Source organism: Agelaius phoeniceus, chromosome 10 (assembly GCF_051311805.1).
Source record: "Agelaius phoeniceus isolate bAgePho1 chromosome 10, bAgePho1.hap1, whole genome shotgun sequence".
NCBI lineage: Eukaryota > Metazoa > Chordata > Aves > Passeriformes > Icteridae > Agelaius > Agelaius phoeniceus.
This window is the reverse complement of record NC_135274.1, coordinates 21,550,142-21,565,245: the sequence shown is the minus strand read 5'-3', so window position 1 is coordinate 21,565,245 and position 15,104 is coordinate 21,550,142. Positions and strand designations below refer to the sequence as shown.

Sequence of the window (15,104 nt, the reverse complement as noted above, 5' to 3'; positions counted from 1 at the left end):
TATTTATATTGTACATTCTATAATAACCAGCCTATGGAAAATTTTTATTCTATTCTCTGGGATTACTTGAATTGTTCCTTTCAGATTGTCTGTGGCTGGATTTTGTGGAGCATAGATGGTTAAAATATATAACTGCATGTCCTCCCTGGAGAAGGAAGAGGTGGCTTTTAGCATTATATTTTTTAATTTTCTCTTTGACTGCATAATGCCATGGAACGCCAAAGCCAAAATTTCACTCTTAGCCATTTGGGCCTCTTGATGCCTGTGCATGAATTTGAAAAGAAAAACACCAAGTCCATCATTACAAATGTAATTGGCACCTTCTTTGCAAGTACAGCAATAACCACTTGGAATATTTTGTTTCGATTGCCAAAACATTAAACTAACCTTCTGTGCAGAAGGCAATTCTACCACAGTGAACATATTTTCACTTAACAGGAGAAGATTGTGCATTTCAATATGAGAACTCAGGCATTTTAATTTCCTCCTTAGGTCTCAGTGAATAATTCACAAACAACATGTGCAACAAAGTTGGACTTATGTTGTTTTCTCTTGATCTAGGCCTAACAAAATGGCAGCTTCCCTTATATGTTATCCTGCTACATTCTCGTGTTTTAGAGTGAGATTGGTTTTTGTATTTGGCTTCTGGGGTTTTTCTTGGTGCTTTTTTGTTTATTTTTAGTATTGAACATACTCTTCTGAGAGCAATTCTCCATATTTGGAGTTGTGCTCATTCAAGGTAATTGATTATTTTGTTGGGGATTTTTTTGGTTTTTTGTGTTTTGATTGTTGGTTTGGTTTTTTTTTAAGTTTTGATTGGGATGCTTTTTGATATATAGAGTCAGTCAGGGTTGTTGCAAATAAAAAGATTCTTGAACTTCCTTATGGTCATTGGGAAAGAAAACAAAAATCAGATGATCACAGTCACTGGAACCTTAAGGAAAAAACATTCGGGACCACTTTCCTTGATTGACTTAAGGTGCAATTTTTCATTGCTTGTTTCAAATAGCTAGTGCAATTTTTCATTATTTGTTTAAAATTTCACATCACTTGTACACTTCAGATTTCTCCCAAAATCAGTCTCTTCATCAGATAAAACACCCTTAACCAACAAACCCAAACTCTCACAGTGCTGCCCAGGAAAGCCTTGCAATTGTGAATAACCACAGAATGTGCATGGGCTGAGATCTGTCAGGGCAGCTCAGTTATGTGGAGATACAGGTAATATTTTAGATGGAGGACAGAGTGTTTGCATTTGGTGAAGGCTGGAGGAGGGCCTGCACTGACAGCTGAACCTGTTATTTACGTTTTCCCACTGTCAGTTATTATGCAGACACGAGAATTCTTAGCACACAGCCTCAGAGGTGACCTTGAGGTGACCTGGAGAGACCTCCCTTGCAATAAGATGGAAGCATATATTTCACTTCTGAGTCAATCTTGGTTTTCCCTGGAGTGGGAATTGACTATATTGCCTCTTATATCAGTATTCAGTTATATGTGATGGGTTTATGCTATAAAATGTCCACTGGGGAACTGACCTGACAACTCATTTCAGTCAGGCTTTCACTGTAATCTCAGAGGAAAAATGATAACATTTAATCCACTTAACCACCTGGGCATGTCCCATTCCTGTTTCTCATATTAGAGAGTATAAGGAAAAAAGGTAAGGCAAAATCTGCTAGTTTAGACCATTCTTGGATTACAGGCTGAGGAAATCTTTATGAAACATTAGAGTTTAATTAGTCTGGAGCATCTGTGTAGAAATTACTGTCCCTTACCATGGTAAGGTGCTGCAATGTTCCTTAAAAAGGAGACCCAAGGAAGGCATTTGGAATGCGTTAGGAGAGCTGGGATCTGGCCTCCTCTTCCTGCCTAAGAACAGTACCATTCCAAGCAGGATTTATTGTTTCTCTTGGTTTGAAATGCCTGAGAGAAGTCCAAGTTATATTACTTGCACAGTGCTTCAGACCTGACGTTAGTGGAAGCATCTTTAAAAGATGGTGTTTGCTCTGTTCAGCAAAGTGGGGCTTAAAATTAAATACTCATTACAGAGTATTTAATTTAAATTTCATTCCTTTTCAGTGTAATGTTATTCTTTAAAAAGTAGCCAATTAGGAAAGGTTAAGATATTAGTATTAAAAAAATGTATGTGAAACTGTCATACACAGAAATCTATTTTGCTGTGGCATTTGTACGTACAATAGAATATGTTTGCAAATGCCTTTTGTTTCCGTATATTCTTTTTCAAAAAAACTTGAACTCTTTGGAAGTGCAAAATGAATCTTTTAAAAAGTGTAATATTTCAATGAGTTATTAATTTAAAGGATAATTTACTCATTTTTATTATTTGCAAGTGTACGTGACTGGATGAACTTTGATGTGAGCACTGTACAGATTCACTGAAAGTTGCAAGGACAAAATCTGACATTGTCACTCAATGTGCTTTATTTTCTTTGAAGGTGAAGTCATTTCAAGGCATACAGAAAATTCAGAAAACAAGATTTGCTTCTGACCTGCCAACTGTGCAGAATTGTTCAATACTTGGTGATACCCGTGGTAACAGGGGAAGAGTAGCTTAAATTACCTATTTTCCCCTTTTTCTGTTCACTAGAAAACAGAATAAAACTACAAGTATGTTATTTGATTTCAAGAAAACCTAAGTTTTCATATCCAAATTAGCTTGAAAATACTACAGATCTTCGTTCTCAGTAAAGAGATCAGCTTGATGCGGTGAGGTTTCCAGAAGGATATAGAAAAACACCACTTTATGGTAAAGCACATTAAAACTCCCTTTATTTAATATAAAAACCATACTTAAGTGTGTTGCACAGTAGATTTTACAGAACAATTCCCCTTCAGCAAAAGTGGCCATGGGCGGTGTTTGATCAGGTAAAATCTCACATGACAATAAGGTCACGGCCATCACATGGCACCTGTGTTGTTGAGATCCTGTCACCATGAACTGTCCTGGTGAAGTGCACACAAGTCTCTCATCCAGACTGATCAGCTCCTTAGCCTTCTGTCAAGAAGTTCTTATTGACCAGAAAAATCTCTGCTCCTTTCTTTCACTGTGAGAACATCATGTAAGAAATGCCCTCTTGTCAGCCTGATATCCTTCCTTGGCACAGCTCGTGCTTAAGGGAAGAGGATGGGTTGCAGAGCAAGTAGGAAATAATATTTTTTCCCCTTGTATTCCTAGAAATTGCAATCATAGGTGTCTTGACTCTGTGAAGTGGAGGATATGTCTGGAGCAATTTAATTATAATCATGACTGTTCTGTGAAATGGGATATTTCAGTTCTGAGTCTGTTTATCTCTGCAATAGCTTTTGGTGATGAGGTCCTCTATGTGGATACTTAAACATTTCTTGATATAGAATTGGACATCGGAAAGCAGGTATATAAAACTCTGCTAATGCTTTACCGTTTATTATGAGGGGAAAAAAAAAGGAAGATATACAAAATATTCCAGCTTCAATCTAAATCTGAACAGCCCAGAGTAACTGATGTAATTCTGAAGGTACCACCTGCATGCTAAACATTTGTCTTCACCCTTTAAGGGTATTAGAAAGAGATTTTTTTGTTCTTGGTCTCAAGATTAATACCCAGTGTGATGAATTCTTAACAAATCTATGCTCCTTAAAAAACACCCAAACAAATTTTAAGCTTTTATTCTGTTCCTGAATTAAGCTAGTTGGTGTCTCATGGTCAAGGTATGTTACATGATGATTTGTTTAGCCTCTGAAAATGTTTATAAATGATGGGGAAAAAAGATGTCTTTAACATTACAATAATCCTGTTCTCTAATTAAACTTGAAGAGGAAAAAAAGCCAAACCCAACAGAAAACATTGCCCCTCTAAAGAGTGTTTTCTAGAAAATTTCTCTTACTTTGTTGCTAAAAAGATCTTAAATGGTAAGCCTGGAACTTAACATCAGTGACTGTGAGATAAATTAATATAACCATTTCCAAGACAGCCTTCAAAGTGTTGTTTTCTAATAATCAAAGATTATCATACTGGGAGCAAAGAGTTGTTCAGGGTTTTACTGTCGGAGCTGCCTCTTTAACTCAGTATCTTTGTGGAATGTCGTGTGAACAGATCATTCTCCTCAGAAATCTTGTATGAAAGGACAGTTTAGTAGATGCTGGCAAAAACTCAAAAAGGTAAATTTGATTTTAAAACCTCTGTCATCCTGCTCTAATATAAAAGAGCAGGATGCTCTAAGTATCTTAACTGTGCAGGACCTTGTTGGAAAGATGAGAACTAATTAATTTCTCTGTTTGTTTAAATTGTGTCTATCTCTACAATTAACTGTCTTTGTGTACTTTGTCTATTTTAGGATTAACCTTTAGTATTTGCTATCAAAAAGAATTGTAAAAATTATGTGTATATTATTTTTCTATTCCCTGAGAGAATCACAGAATAATTTAGGTGGGAAAAGACCTTTAAGATCCTCAGGTTCCCTCCCTAAACCCACCACTAAACCATGTTCCCAGGTGCCACATCCACACAACTTCTAAATCCCTCCAGGGATGGTGACTCCACCACTTCTAGGCAGCCTTTCCCAATGCTTGATAACCCTTTTGGTGAATATTTTTTCCTAATACCTAATTGAAATTTCCCAGGTGCAATTTGAGGCACTTTCCTCTCATCTAGTCACTTGTTATTTGAGAGAGGAGACCAACAAATAAAGGTCAGAAAGCCTGACTTTGAGTTTCTTACCAATTAAGGGTTATTGACATTGAGGGTGCTACTTTGGTGTGAAGCTGATGCAGTTAAATGCAGGCTTAGGCACGAGGATTTCAGTAACTACCAATTTTCTAAACAGAATGGATAGAGATGCATTTTCCATTAAAAAGTGATGCAAAAGTAAGCGTGCCCTGTAACCCTGAACTGGCTTCATTTTCACCTTTTTAGTTAGAAGTAATAGTAAGTACAAAATTAGTCACCACTTTCAGTCGACAAAGAGAAGAAATTAATGGCTGAGAACAGAAATTTCTGTTTGTGGAGTTTTTTTTTCACTCTGTCTCTTTTGCAAACTTATTGCAAGAGAAAATGCTTGTTCTGAACTTGGAAATATTCCTTGATTTTCTATAGATTTCTGTCTTGGGCTAAACATCAGGGCCTGTGATTGTGGTCTTCATTTTGGTGTCAGACCATTAATTGATTACTTTGACCATACATTCATTCCTGTAGTGTAACTTGGTGTTGAGATGGAGCATTTATTTGGGTTTTTAGGTTGGAGGCTTTTGGCTTGGCATTTGTTTGATTTTTTGTTGGCTCTCAGTTAGTTTTTCTTCTTTTCCCCCAGAGTGAAGTTGTATATTCTTTAAAGACTTTTTCTGCAAGTTCTGTCTTAGGAGTTACAGTGCTGTAACAGATGTTGATTGATCATGAGTTTTATTGTATTTCTTTTTCATTCATCTTATAACTGCAGTATTCTGTTTGTCATTTAGAAAGTTTAGTGGAGTTCTAGGAGCTGTAAGTGGTGCTAAATCTTTTCTGTGGGCCCATTGGAGGGAGCTGTGTTTTTAATGTACAAGGTTTCAAAAGATATTTTCTTTTGGTCTTTCCTTCCCTTCCCGAAAAAATTGTCAGAGAAAGACAGAAATAATGTTCTGTCAATGTCCTAGTTGAGAAGAGTGACAGAGCAAGGGTTTTACTACCACATCTTTCTTAACCACCCTTGTATGACCTTGTTTTGTTATTGGGGTCTTCCTTTCCTAATCACTGCATGGAAAAAAATCTTAGTGACAGCAAGTTAGACCTATTTTTCACATTTTATATTTTTCAATTTATTTTTTAAGACAGGGGAAGGACATAATTTTGGATTGATGTTTTGGAACTAATTGTAGACTGGTGTTACTGAAGAGGAGCTGGGGGCTGTTGGTTTGGCTTTTTTTTTTTTTTTTTTCCCCACCTAACTGCTGGTGAATGAATGACTTTGTAGTGCTTTGTGGCTGCCAAACTAATCCAGCTGCCTTCCCTGTTCTCATCAAGGGCTTCAACCTTGGACCTCCTTCATGTAGCTCTTTCTACTATTTCATTTTGGTGAAATGGGCTATTTAGTAGGTCACAGGAGGAGGCAGAGCTCTGTTTTACTGATGTGCTGAGTGGAAAGCAGTGAAAAAGAAAGGACCTAGGAAGACACAAAAGCTGCACATGTTGGCTTTTTCAGCTCTTGTATCTTTTGTGTAGATTGCCCGCAGTTGTGCTGTACCAGGGTTATATATTAAGTGGTGCTTCAGTTTATTACATATTCCACTTTAAACCTTGATGTTCAGTAGGAAAGATGCATTCATGATATGTCCTGTGTAGCACAGTTCATGAATAAGTTCTTGTGGAAAAAAAAATTCAAGTTTCTGAAATGTCAGTGAGGAAACAAAATCAAGACTAGCCTAATTTTTAATTTTGGACTTTCTAGGGGAGCTTAAGAGTAAAAATCACTTCTATAATTTATAAAGAACTTTTATTGCTAAGGTTTGTAATAACTTCTTTAATATTTATAGTTCTTGAAATGACTTTATGCACTGGGGCACATTCTTTACGATCATTTCTTTTATCACTCCTAGTTTGTGACTGTTGTTCTAATAAGGAAGATAAATAAGTTCATTCTGAGTATTGATTTACTTAAAGGCATGCTAACCAAGTAGTTAAACACTGCTCTTTTCCATAAATGAAGCTAAAATATTCATTAACCAATTAATAATATTCAGTTTTCTTAGTTGATATATAGATATGCCTGAGGCTTACATATAGCACACTCTATATCTTTATATGTTCTACTTGGAGACATAAAATTAAATAAAATGTAAATTTAAAAATACATAGCAATGTTATGCAATCTCAAAAGAGAGTGTTATATTACATCCAAGGCATTATTTTAAAAGCATGAAACTTGGATACAATGTAATAGACCAGGCAGGAGTTGAGCAGGGAGTATGTTTTGTACTTGACAAAAATCCAAAGCAAAAGGCTAGAATTCTCCAGTACTAGTTATGGATAAGAATTGTGAGAATAATAAAATAAATGAATAGGTACTGGTTTTGCACAGGTCCAGTGAAGGCAGCTATGGTTTTAACAATCTAACAATTAGGGGCAGCAAATGTGCCTTAATTACAAATGTCTGACTGATTGCTGTGTGGGTTCTGGGAGCATCTGCTGATGCCTTGGTGGATCCCATACAACAGCTGCACTCTTGGAGCTGGAAAAGTCATAACTTTTCTTTTATCTTGGAGATAGAAGGATGGCTTGGGCCATTTTAATTTCAACACTGCTAACTTCCAGTGTTGGTACTGGAAAAGAAGTATTCTAGGTATGCCAAGGATATTTTGACTTTAGTTGAGAAAAGACCATAGAAAGAATCAAAGGTTATGAGTTTACCCTGCATATGAGGCACAGTGAGGGCTGTTCATACAAGTTAGGGATTTCCCTTGCTCTCTGCTCATTTTCCTTATTCTTGCTGATATTTTGAGGAGGGTTGGAAGGAGATGAGCTTTAAGGTCCCTCCCGAGCCAAACCATCCCGTGATCCCATGACTGGGGTATCTCCAGGCTGGGAGGCTGCTGCTGGAGCCCAGAGTGGGAAGAAAAAGATTGCAGAGAGCTGAGAGCCCCCTGAGGTTGGGAGCAGGTGCCCCAAATGTTTGTGGTGAGCAGAGTGGCTGCAGGCACAGAGGAACTGCAGCCACCTCCCCAGGGGGATACTGCTTTTTGGGGGTTTTGTGCCCTGAACAAGGTGCAGAAGGGTGAGGGGAACCTGAAATTGCAGCTTGCTGGGGGAGAAGTGCCCTGTGCTGGGAATAATGTTTGAAAATCCAATCTGCTGATCTTAATTTTCCTAGTGGTAGGAAAAAAAAAGTAAATAAGAAAAAAAGAATGGAAAAAGTAAAGGGATACTGGCAGATTTGACTTTGGTCTGTGACTCTGTTGGCAGTTCAGTGGATTTTAGATTAAAAGTTGGGTAGAATGCATAAAATCCAACAAAGGGTCGAATCAGTTTATTCTTGATGATTTAGCAAGATTATAATTATATCTTTGTGTAATTGTTTTTTGTATGATGGATCTTCAGCTTTATTCTCTCTGTAATAGAGTCTAAACATAGACTGGAATAACCATAAACATAATCAGGAACAACAGTTTCAGTGTGAACAGGGAAATGCTATTGGCTTTCTGGAGGTTGCTCATCTGGACATTCATACAGCCTGTTTCTTTTTAATGTTTACTGAATATTTAATGATACTTGTTATGCATACAGTGTTCCTCTACATGCTTATTTAGAAGTGAGTAGTATTTCCTGAAGATGTAGGAATGCAATAGCAATATGAAAGGCTTTGTATTATATACTCATCAAATAATGGAGCTTTTTTATTCTGGACTGTAAGCAATTCAATTATTTTGTTTCTGAAATAAATTAAGTAAAGCTTATTGAGTCCAATCAGCCCTTGTTTCTAGGGAATTGTAGTTCAATTTCATTTTTAATTAGATTGAACATTGTGAATTTCTTAGCAGTGGTAAGCAAGATCTGGCAATAAAATATGCACTCAATTTGTATTAAAAGTTGCTAAAATCTAGTACAGGGAACTGGCAGTATATCTGGCTTATGTTTAATTGTCCAAATATCCTATTGTGAAAAATTCCATTTTTAAAAACTGCTGATGCGTAACAAATTACTTTTCTTTGATAAAACTGTATAGAAGATGAGCAGGCAGCAAACAGGAAAAAGTATGGGACAGAACATTCAGTTCTTGATAAGCTTAATAGCACATGTAGGAGCAGGATGTTAAAATTTTTTCTGTGCAAGGATTACAGAATTGAACCAAGATGATTTTTGGTTTGGAGGAGAAGTCTCCAAAGGCTTTTCCTCAACTGCCACAGCTGTCCAGAGGTCAGCGTGTGGATTTCCAGTCAAATCAGCACACAACAAGCTTGTGATCAGTGTTCATTGAGAAATCTACTGTCCTTGGATGGCACTTAGAGGAATGTACTTAAAGATATAATGGATGGTAAACTGATGTGCAAAGTAGGTCTTACCCATCACTGCCAGGCAGCCCCATTGCTCAAAAGCAGATTTTTGGGATTAACATTGTAGAGTTTCTTACCCTTCCCTTCTGCTTTTCTTCCCACAATCTGTAGGACATCCAAGAAATGCAAAAGGAGACTCTCTCTTCCCTATAAATAATTTTCTAGATATTAAAAAAAGGACAAAATTTGGAAAATTGAGAATTGTGAAAGCTAATTTTAGTTCGGAAAGCAATTACAGAAAATGTCTTAAAAAATCTTAGATATGCTTGTCAGATTCTCTCCACAAATAAATGCACTTCATGTTATCATTTCTCTGGTAGTAACTACATCAAAGTCTTAAGGTCTTGATATGATACAGAGCAACTCTTTGATTTTCTATTGTTCCTATATGTGTCACTGTAGGGCAGGAATAGTTTGATAAATTCCTTTGCAATATGTTTTCCCCCTTCTAAGACCTTTATGGCAATAGCCTGTCATTTATGAGACCACTGTGTATGCATTTATAGCTGTTGGAAGTTTTATGCAGCTTAATCCCTTTTTCAGCCCTGTTTGTTCAATATAACAATGATGCCATTCCTCAGGCAAGGACAGTGTTTGAGCTGGAAAGGAAAGATGTTTCTTTTTATGGTCCCCATTAAACTAGCTGCATCCTCCATCCCTTTTACAGCCTTAGCACAGCACCTTGAGGGTTGATCAGCAAAAGCCAAAACCTCTTCAGACAGAGTTTTGCCCCCAAATTTCTGAAACACTGAACATCCCTCAGTGTTTGTGATGGGAATCCTGGAGCATGATTAAACATCAAGTGCAATATTAAAAGTACAAGGTGAAACCAAACCTTGCTTTGTTAAAAACTTGCAATTTGGAAGAGTGGTATATAGATGAAGATATGTGTGTTTAAGTGGGATTTTTCCACCTTGAGTTTTGTTTGTGTTACCAAGCCCTTTCCAAATGCTCTGTATTACAGTAGGTAACAGATAGTAGAAGATAGCAGTATCTGATTATACCCACAGCATCTAAATCTTACTTTTCTGCCCAGACTGCTGCAGAAATAAAAAGATATTGTTTCAACATGTTTAAATGTACCATTGCTCTTGCTTCATAATTTTACATACTGCCAATTAGTCATATGAGATGGGAGATCCTTTCAGAGCATCATGATTTTAATTGGGACTTCAGCAGAAAAGAGTAATTAATAACTGTTAACCTGTCCAGTAAAGCTGTATCTCAGATTAATGAACCATGTCTTTTGCACATTGCACTATGAATTGAAAAATGCAGCAGTTAAAAACTGATTACTGTTATTTGTCTAATTAATGTTGATCTTTGCACTGAAGTATAATGACAATAGGAGATTTTAAAAACATTAATATATTTTATTTTACTCTGAATAATATGTATTAGGTACAAACATGTATTTTTTAATGTATTCTTGATAAACTTTTTTTTAATGATTCGTTTTTCTTTATTTTTGTTTCCATGCTTCATATGTATTATGGCTTTGAATATAAAATTCTGCATGCATTTTTGTGAGGTTTACCTGGAAGGGACAGAGAAAAGGGGATCACAATTATATAGAGATATAGAAAGGATATTATTTCTTATATTATGAATGTGTTATGTTCATGGTTTGCTTTGTTAGCACTGATTGGACTTGTAATAAACAGTGAGATTGTGAACCTGCCTTTAGGAAGAGGAAGAGATTTGGCTTGAAGTTACATGGAGGAGGTTGTATGTTAGAGTAACAACACGATCCCAAATTAACTTTGCTGTCAGTAGCTGACATTTAAAGGCCTTTGTTGTCTAATGAACTCTGATGTCATTAACACTTAGGCAGTCATTGTGTAAAATACAATCTTTGCAATTTTGTGTGCAGCTTTAAGGAGATTTAAGTAGTGTAAACTGCCATTTTAAGTGTGAAAAATAAAATCTCCTTAAGACCCTGTAAGTGCTTGTAGCTGAAGCATGTTTTATCTCTTTATTTAGGGTTCTGTTACTTTGCTGGACACAGACATATTTTTGATACAGAAAAACCTTCAGAAACCTCTGAGAAGTTTCAGTGGGCACCCTAATATTATCTATTAGTGTGATTATCTTTGTACAGGAGTGAGGATACACTTTCAATAGTGTGATATCCATTCACATAAGTGACTTCTGAAGATGAGAACTACATTTTTAGGCACTTTGGACCTCAGACATCAAGGTATGCTTGAGGGGCTTTTTGAAATGTGGACTTTTAAAATGTACTATCATAGTACATGATACATACCAAAATAGAACCCTTAAATACTGTTGTGCAGCTAATTTATAATGTTTCATTTACTATTATATTACTATTATTGAAAGAGTTGAAAGCAGAATTAGATAAGAAAATGCCACTGGATTTCTCTTGACCCTAATAACAGTAGGGACCCTATAGTAAAATTAAGAGATCTGGATAATTTTTTTTTCCTAGCACTAAAATTTGATTTGAAAATCTCTCTGCAAGTGGTGGAATGTGTTTGGAAGTTGCTGTATTTTAAATCAAATTTTCCAGACACACTGCTGCTTGTTTTGAGTAAGAATGGAACCTTCCATGGTGGCAAAGTCACTTGCTATATAGAATTGTAAGCCAATGTATCCTGTACTGAACTGCTTTATCTTAAATAATGTATCAGTCAATAAAAGAACCGGTTGTTCTATGGATTAGTGAACAGGTTTTTCACAGCTCTGTTTCTTGAGGCTGGATTTTGTGGTGTCTAGTCTGTGGACAAGTTTCTGTATTCCTTTACATCTGCCAACCTGTCTCTTGATTTCTTCCATAGTTTTTCCCTCTTCCATTAAGGAGCAAGCTCTTCAGTTTTTATTAATGCCTTCCCAGTCATGTATTAACAGCATCTGCCTCTTGTCTGCTCAAGATCCCACTTTCATTAAACTTGCAGGGAATATACTGAGATATTTCCTCCTGTGAAATAAGTTTTCTGTGCCAACTAATCAGCAGCTCAGTGATTTCTGTGGATCAGGACCAATAAATGGACAAGCTTAGAAAGTGGACTTAGGCAATATTTGCAATAATAGGGCTGGTGTTGTACCTCATAAAGCACAAACTTTATGAGGTACTGCTGATACTGTAAGGGGGAGAATTGTTTGTGCAGTGGGTTCTCTGGAGGTTTGTCCATATTTTGGAACTACTTGCAAATATGGTGAGAAGAATTGCTAATAATGAGAAGTTATTTGTATATGCAATTAGCAGGTTGATATAACCCACAGTTGCTTGCATCATCTTTTTCTCTTTTTTCCTGGTGCATTCATAAACGTTGTTAACCATCACTGTTAGGAATCATGCATTGCTACTTTCTAAATTATTTGTAGCAGGACTGCTGCTGATAATCAAAAAATGGGAGGGAAAAGATTCCATGCTTATTTAATTATCTTGAAACATTGGGGTCTTGCTGGATCAGAGGATCTAGAAACAGGATCTAAGCTGTTCAGATGCAGTGAGAGAACAGTGTAGGAAACCCTCTGTACTCATGGTTGCTGTGATCCAGGTGAGACCAAAGTGTGATGTGATTTTCAGCTCTCTGCCCATGAAATGACAGCTTAAACTCGAGCCCAGATGTGGCTCCCATGCACAGAACATCAGAGTAGAGCTGCTTCAGTCATGCTTTATTTTCAGCTGGAAAGAGAGGGTACAGCTGGAACACTCAGTGTGCCTGTTTTTAATTTTCTGAAGCTCTGGGGTTAGCAGGTAACCAGTCCAGTGTAGCCCCTGGAAAATAATGAAGGCTGATTACCTGATTGGTTTTGGGCTGTGTGGTGCTTACAAAGTGCAAGGATGGTCTCAGCTGAGAAGAAGAGAGCAAGGGAAAAGATCTTCAGAGAGTCAGACTTAGCACTCAGGTGGAAGATAACAAACACAGCTTGAGACCAGTGCCTGCTGCTCTGCTTCCCTGCTTATCACCAGTCACTGATGGGCAGCTTATCTGCATGATGCTGGAGATTCACAGAGGCTGCAGTCTGTTCTCTTGGGTGGGTTCTGTGCTCAGATCATGAATATAACCCCTAATTAAGTGTTCATTCAGGTGCACACTGGCCTCAGGTGAGCTAAAACACATTAAAGCCCCCTGTGAAAGGCCCCTGTTTCTTGTTACTTCTTTTCTTTTTCCCCAGCAAATAGTCATGCTCAGCTTGCTTGGTTTGGACCCAATATCTGCCAGTAGGTTTGTGGCCAAAGTCCCCCAGAAAAGCTTGTCTGAGATGTGGAGCAGGGAGCTGGGCTCTGTTACCTGTGCCAGTGCAAAAGGGAAATGTTTCCTCTGCCACACCTCAGAGATGGTGCAGTTAAAATGGAGAAGCAGCTTTGAGTTTGCCCTTAGAGCCAGAGTTCTCTAGACTGTTGCAGTCTGTCTCTTCACTGCTTCAGCCATATCATCTTTAAAAGGCAATTTAATGGTTCCTGGTGGTGTGTAGGGTTTACAGGGCTAAACTGTCCCCAGGTACATGACAGGGCCTTTGGGAAAGCAGCAGGTGTCTCACATTAGATTGAATTGAGTCCAGAATGTTTTATGGGGTGGTTTAATATACTGAATTGAAACAGTCACATTTTTTAAGGTAACTCTAAAAACTGAGGACTTAAGCAGCCATAAATAACTAAAGGGTTAACAGTGGGCACCAGCATCTGTTTTCAAGGGTTCTGCTGTTTCCAGTTAGTTCAGAGATGTTTATGGCTTTGGGAGAGGGACAATGCATACATCCAAAATCATAAGGAGTAGATTTTGCTGTTGGATGGTTTTGCAATCTAAAATAATCTAAAATCCATTCATTTGAATAGATGCTCACTGGTTTACCTGAAGGAATTAATCTACAATCTTCTGCCTTGTAAAAAAAATATGCAGAACTTTCTTTGGCTTCTTTGTGCTTGGACAATTTATGGCTGGTAAAGTGTTGACGTATTTAATATGAAAATGGAATCAACAATGCACATTTATTGTTGATATAGTTGTGCTGTCACTGTTGTAAAGTTAAAAAGCAGCAATTATAGCTGAAATCTGAAAGCTGCTTTGTAATTTCACATGTGTGACACAACTTCTTACTAGAGATTGTAGCCATGGCAGCAGTGGTTGCTGCACTTTGTGAATAGCAGATGTGTAGTTACTTTCTCTCACTAAAACTGAGGAATTCAATAGTTTGTTTTGTTTGGGTTTTTTTTTTAAGTGCAAAGTTTTTAAAACTCCCTTTAAAAAAAATTCTGTATGTTGCGTTTTGTGTGCTACTAAATAAACCAGGGATTAATAAAAAGATACTGGATATGGAGGTAGGAAAAGGCAATAGTTATTTTAAATCCTGCCTGTTACATCATTTAGCTGTGATGTGTCCCTAGTTCTCCCACCCTACTTTTTGTGCAATCACATCTTGTCTGAATATCTGAATATGAACATGAATTGAAAAGAGAACAAAACAATAACAAATGAACCCACCATTTGGGAAATCCCTTTTCCTGCATTACATTTAAGGTCTGGAATATATTTTTGCATCTTAGCTAATCACCTTCTCATTCTCCTGCTCATCTGACTAGAGTTCTCTCAAAGAATCCCTTTTCATCTGTGGTGTGGATTGCTTGTTTGTGTAAGATAGGTGGGATTAAGTGACTCACAGGTTCAACTTGCATCTGCTTATCTGAATTCAAGGTATCTGAATGCAAGATGAGTGTCAAGGTCTTAGCAAAGCACAATATTAGATATATTTACTTACAGAATTGGCAAATAGTACTTTGCTATTTTTAGCATATTGCAAATACTAGGCTGCTATTTTTATATTCTTTTCTGTCTTAGCGGTTGAGTAAAGCAGAACTGAACACCAAATGCTTATGAGGCTCAGACTGAATGCCATATATCCATGTAATTTACATACTTGTAAAGCCACAAAGAGCTGTTCATAAACATTCCTTAATACCAGCAGCTAGGAGATAAATTGAGAATTATATACATACACAAGAAGAAAAAGAAGGTTCTAAAATGTAGAAGGAAGAAGACAATTGAACTGAGAAACAGGGGTGTAGTGAAAAGTCCTCAGGTTCCTGTGAAATCAGAGTTGTGTGGAAACATCAT

General features: G+C 37.1%; 1 protein-coding gene across 2 annotated transcripts in view; it reads left to right on the top strand.

Annotated features, from left to right (window-relative positions):
- Positions 1–15,104, top strand: part of NAALADL2 (N-acetylated alpha-linked acidic dipeptidase like 2) — a 405,646-nt gene that overhangs the window by 253,085 nt on the left and 137,457 nt on the right. The window lies entirely within an intron of this gene.